This window comes from Capsicum annuum, chromosome 7, assembly GCF_002878395.1.
Source record: "Capsicum annuum cultivar UCD-10X-F1 chromosome 7, UCD10Xv1.1, whole genome shotgun sequence".
In the NCBI taxonomy this organism is placed as follows: domain Eukaryota; kingdom Viridiplantae; phylum Streptophyta; class Magnoliopsida; order Solanales; family Solanaceae; genus Capsicum; species Capsicum annuum.
Window position 1 is genome coordinate 1,958,653 of NC_061117.1, and position 5,926 is coordinate 1,964,578.

General features: G+C 38.9%; 1 pseudogene; it reads right to left on the reverse strand.

Moving 5' to 3' along the window:
- Window positions 1–4,617: 4,617 nt before the first annotated feature.
- LOC107854216 lies at window positions 4,618–5,447 on the reverse strand (annotated as a pseudogene).
- Window positions 5,448–5,926: the final 479 nt, after the last annotated feature.

Consider the following 5,926-nt stretch of genomic DNA (forward strand, 5'->3'; position numbering starts at 1 on the left):
TTCTACAACGAAATGGAACAAAAGTAATGAAACTTCCGATGGCTACTGAATAACCTCCTTTTACACTCTCAATAATAAAGCCTTTGACCTTTTTATTCGTTCACCAAATCTTGTTCAGTTTTATCCAAGCTCGGTTTTGTCTGAATCTTCATAGAAAAAGAAGAAGCGGTTCACCAGCCACTACATCTGTAGATCCCACCAAATCATTAAACCTGGTGGCTAGTCGCTCTTTGATCAGTGATTCACCAGCCACTAGATTGATGAAGAATCTCTCCAAAATCTACTCTTTGATCATTGATTCACCGGCCACTAGATCTAGGAATCCCACACTATTCTCAAACCTGGTGGCTCGGTTGATTGGCACTCCTGTAGGCTCATCTTGCATACAAATTCTAGGATTCCCAAGTCCTGCATCCACCAAGAACATTTCTTCCCTTAAGCGTAAAACTTCAGATTGTAAGGCATTTCCCTTACATAACAAAAAACTGGAATTAGATCTTGGAAATAATAGACTCAAATAGATGCTCATCATAACCTTTTTTTTATCTTCTTCTTCGTGTTCTATTGATCAGAAGCATCCAGCAGCACCTCGCCAGTTTAGAATTCAAACACAAAATGGCCAAAGAATCAATTAGTAATATGCCTTCTATTGCCAAAAGACCTTATCTTCTCCTCTTGGTAAAGAAGCCTCCATTTCGAGGTCGACAAAGTGAAAGAATTGATTCAATCATTCAAGTTGGATAGCATTTATCTACGCTAGGATCTGACCTACATAAACTTCTTTCTTCTCTTATGATATTTCTATCAAGCGAAAAAAAGAAGCGACTACCTTACTTAAGCAACTATCTGATCAAGATCTTTTTCTATGGTTAACACCTCTTGGAAACCAAACTGGAAAGAGAATTGATGAAATTTCATCCAATGGCAGCTCTTGACCGGTATTAGATAGCTGCTAGAAAGAATGACTCTTTGCTCGAAGAGTGAGATGCGAGTAAAAGTCAGTCTGCGTTCAAGCATTTTACTAGAACTTCCTTAGTTAACTCGGGTAATTCAATTTCTTGAATAAGCAAGGAATAAGCGCTACTAGTCTTTTCGGAAACCGCTGGTAACATCCAAAGTTACATAAATTTCTCTCTTTTAGTGTGGGGGAATTAGTAAAAGGCCTAAGCGGTCTTAGCTCTTTCTCTAGTCTTGCCGCCCTTGCCCTCTTCTCTTTTCTCTTCTTTTAGAAGCTGTCTGTGATCGAAACTTCTTTCGCTTTTAACAACTCCGGTCCTTTTGAATCTGTCAAATGGCTAGTCGAAGGTAAAGGAAATGAAAAAAAAATAACCAGGAATGACAATATCAGAGTCAACATTACAAGGATAGATGGGATTAAAGGCGAAGACAAGGCTACTATTTAGCAAGATAGCAACCATTGAACTAGGAAATCGGCAATCCAGCTGCCATCCATCAAGAGTGAAGGATGTAGCATCAGGTAGTTCTTTGAACCGAGGCATATAAGCCTAAAGGTGGATCCAACTGGAACGATTTCACTCTCTATGAAGGAACATGTAGTACAAAAAGCCAGAGTTCCCCTTATTTTATGTCTACTACCAGTTCTTCCTACCGAACTATGACCCATCCTTCAGATAGATGTAAGCTAATGAGCTTGGATATTAATGAACTCTATAGAAGAGTTATCTCTCAGAACAAAACTCTTACCGATCTATTAACAACAAGTAGATCTACACCGGGGGAATTAGTAATGTGTCAAGAGAAATTGGTGCAAGAAAGCGTGGATACAATTCTTGATAGTGAAATCCGCAGAAAACCAATGAGTTCATAAGTCTCATATCAGAACTTATTATAAGTTATAAAAAGTCAGAGCTTCCAAAAGCAATGTTCATAAGAAAAGCAAAAAAGCTCTTTATCATCAAACTGACTCTCATTTTAGTTTAATCCTTCTTCGATCGGAATAGGGAGCACTTGGAATCAAATGAATTCGGACAAAGAAAGTGCAGAGTCACTAGTCCCGCTAACATGATAATCGGGTTATGTTGGGCTATTCTCTAGTCACATCTCGGAAGACTCTCACGTCTACATCATAACACCAAGATGGATTGTATGAAGAGATTGATTTTTATTTTTGAATCACCACTAAAAAATAGGTGGAGTTCGCCCCTTGAAGGATAGTTAAGTGTTGCAATAGGGGGTTATTTAGAAAATGGGAAGCAGTCTCCATACCAACATAGAAGGATTTGCAGCTATCCAGAACCAGAAAAGAGCCTTACTCTATGGAGGTGCTAACGCTTTACTAATATAATATAATGAAAAAGTAAAAGCTCTTCTTCTGTTCTACGAATCTAACTAATCTATACTACTAACTATAATAAGACTACGTCTTCTAGAGTGAACTAGCATAGCGGAGTGAGATATATCGAAGAATGAACTTAGCCTTCAACCATAAATGGGTTCCTTTAGGCAGCCGATTGCCCCTTTGCTTCCACTAACTTACTTCATGAAAACCCATCAATAAAATAATAAAATGAAGAGAAGGGCTTTTCCCATCCTATGAGCCTTGCAAGCTCACGAGTCGTCAGTCACTCAGAGAATTTTATCAACCAGAATACAGCGATGAAAGGAGAAGACTATTATTTAGCATATAGCTAAGAGAAGACGGGGTTGTCTCTGTTACAATAGTTTATAGTCCTTGTCCTAAAAGCTTAGTGAGGAAAATCCTCGACAGAGAGAAAGTTTTTCTTTTAATATTTTAATGAGAGTGACCTTTCAAAGAGACTTTTCCCTTCTTAAAGGGATGGCTCACTCTCCTTTAAAGGTGTCCCTGCTGCACTCTAAGAATGGCATACGATTAACTAGCATAGGAGAGAGAGTTTGGCATTTCCTCGCTCAATCTCATATCAGTTAGTCATCCTACTATTTTCAAATAACCTCTTAGGAAGCTGTGTGGGAAAGCAAGTAGAGGAGACCCCACCCCTTCTGTTACCCTTTAGGGGAAAGAATCATTGTTCCCCCAGCGGAAGACTCACCAATAAAATCCATCGTCTGGCCTGTCTCTTTCTGCAATGAGTTTAGTGCCGAGATTGCCTAATCATCTATTAAAATTTACTGTTCCGTACTAAATTCATTTTTTCACTAATCAACTGAAGAACCAATTAGTTGTAGCAGCACCTGCGACTGAAAAAGTAGCCCCGAAAAACATTCAAAAGAAGAGGTCTCGGGCTGGTTCCAAAAAGGGATCAAAGAGAATGTAGTTCATTCAAGGCTCAGACAGAATTAGTTAGAAGTACCACATTCTATTGATATTGACTTGATGTGATGCTCTCTTCTCTCACCCGTAAACCATAGGAAATATCCGCAGCAGACATCTTCAAAAAAACTGGTTGGAGTTTGGGCAGTTGGTCGAAAAGTACCTAGTTTAGTGGCGCCTATTGCCTTCGTCTTGTTCAAACATTATTGGTAGAATTCCTTCAATTTAGTCTTAAAGAAAGGAACCAATCATCATGCTTAACATACACATTTTGTAGAACTTATGCCCCTCCTCTCTTTAAGTAGAGTCAGGATGAGCGATCTACTATGAAGATACAATAGGAAGAAAGATACAAATATAGAAGAGAGAGTCTCGCATCCCAAGTGGAACACAGAATTTATGCTCAACACAACCTAATTGGTGAGCGGATGACCTTCTTAGTTATTAGCAGCCAAACCCACTTTATTACGATTTTCCATTTTTTATACATAGTAAAAAAGAGGTCCTCAAGCCAACTCGCTTAAAAAAGGTCGATATTCAGTTGCTGTTCCGTAAGCCCATTCACTCCGTCATGATACGAGGAATGAATCTCAGCAAGGGCCTATCAGCCCCATCTTTGAAAAGAGAAGAAAGATATGCAGCTTGCTTGCGGCTTTTAAAGGGATCTTTCCTTCCTTCTGTACCTACTTCTCAACACCCTCTGCCCTTTGGAAAAGAGCCTGAGGCACCTCTTTACTGATAAAAAGAATAGGTAGAAAGAATGGGTTGGCTTAATACATGATTTGAACCACTAGTATCTACTTTCGAACCATTCGCCTCTACTCTTTGTTGTGAAGCTCATTCCCCGATCCCTATATCAAATGAGTCTGTTCTACGCTTTTAGGGTCGAAAGACTAAACCAATATAAGTGACCTAATGATGTCTCCTTCATCTGAAAATGAAAGCAGAATCTAAAATACATTGAGATCGCTGAAAAAGACACACAAAACTAGGAGAAGGAAGTAGCACCCTTTATAACCGCCATATATCCATCGATTAAACTGGATTACTGTATCAGGATCTAACAATTACCTTGGCGTAGTCGTCAAATCCCAACCAGCTCCCATATCATAACACTTCCAGATTAGGCCAAACTTGATCATATCCAAATCTTTAGTTGACCTTCTTCAAGTTGTGCTACACATAGGAACATCCATAAGTTGATCAAAGGATACATCCTCAGACAACGCAACCGTATAATACCAGGAACACCATTTGAGCCACATTTTAACCTAATTGTGTATTACAGTGTGCTCTAACATATCCCCTTCTTTATCGAACACCATCTCTTCAGGGAAGATACGTATCTCCTTAGGTTTTAATTCCTTTCAGAGAAAATCCACTATCTTCCCATTCAGATAAGGATTGAGAGGCTTCCCTCTTCCAATCCAATATTCTAGAAATAGTGGATGTGACCGGTTTGGCTTTTGTGCATCTGCCTTCAATCTTTTTGATTGGGTAGAATAAAGACGAGAACAAACTCTAAAACCAGCACCGCCTAATCTTTGTAAAACCGATATTCCTATCGGATACTTATTCGACACAGGGTAGAGTCCAAGAGTTGTCCTACAGGACAATAATAACCTTAAACATATTGGAGATAAATCAATTTACATTGATTTAACCCAAAACTTTTTAGCAAACTCAATGGCACCAGTGTCCGATATGATAGACTTAGCATCAGAAATAGTAACGCCGAGCCGATCCAGTAATTTTCCATACTGTAGGGCCACTTGTTTAGTGGTGATTAGGATATCATCACCTAACAAAGCGTAGTCCTTAAATAGACGATTAATATATGGGTATGCTTTCTTCGCTGCTAACCACACTATATAATGATGGGACAACAAAAAGAGAGACCATGATCAGTAGTAACCTAACGGCTGACCACAAAGAAATGCAATCTCATACATTTTTTAGTGATTGGTTTCCCAACCATAAAGGTGTTGAGACCCAAAGAGTTGTTGACTATTGAAGATGCAAATGTAGACCCAAACATATAAGACATAAGGGAATACATAACACTCAATGGCCAATGGTCCGTTGCCGTTTTTAAGTCAAAGGAATAACAATCATTCTTCTTTTCTCTTCTCAATTTCATCAAGGAACGCTCTTGGTCAAAAGTCCCATCCGTTGAAATATGAGATAGAACTTCCATTGCCCACTTATGGACAGGAAATAGAAGTCGCTATTTTACATAATTGCAAATAGCAAACAACTATCTCTTACTACCTCTCTGGATGGTCTGACTCAACCTACCTATTACCAATGGCACATTTCAATATGGATATAAATAACCATCAAAATGTGGCCCTACGGCTCTCTCAAAATATTCAAGAGACTCATTGGCAAATAAAAGGAAGTAGCACCCAACTCGATGAATCTGCAGTAGATCTGCAAGAGTCGGTCCTTCTTTCTTCTTTCTGAGTTTAAAGAGAGGATATGAAGGGAGAAGCAAACGGTCATTTTATTGACGAGATTTTCAATGAAAGTTGAGATGGGGTAAGTGTGAAGATTCAACTAGTTGATCCTTTATTGTGATCGATTTTAGCACTATCATGGTTCGCTTTGGCCGTGTCATTAGTGTCAATAATGATCTTTCCATCTCTCACCAACGTCATGATCTTCTCCTTTAAG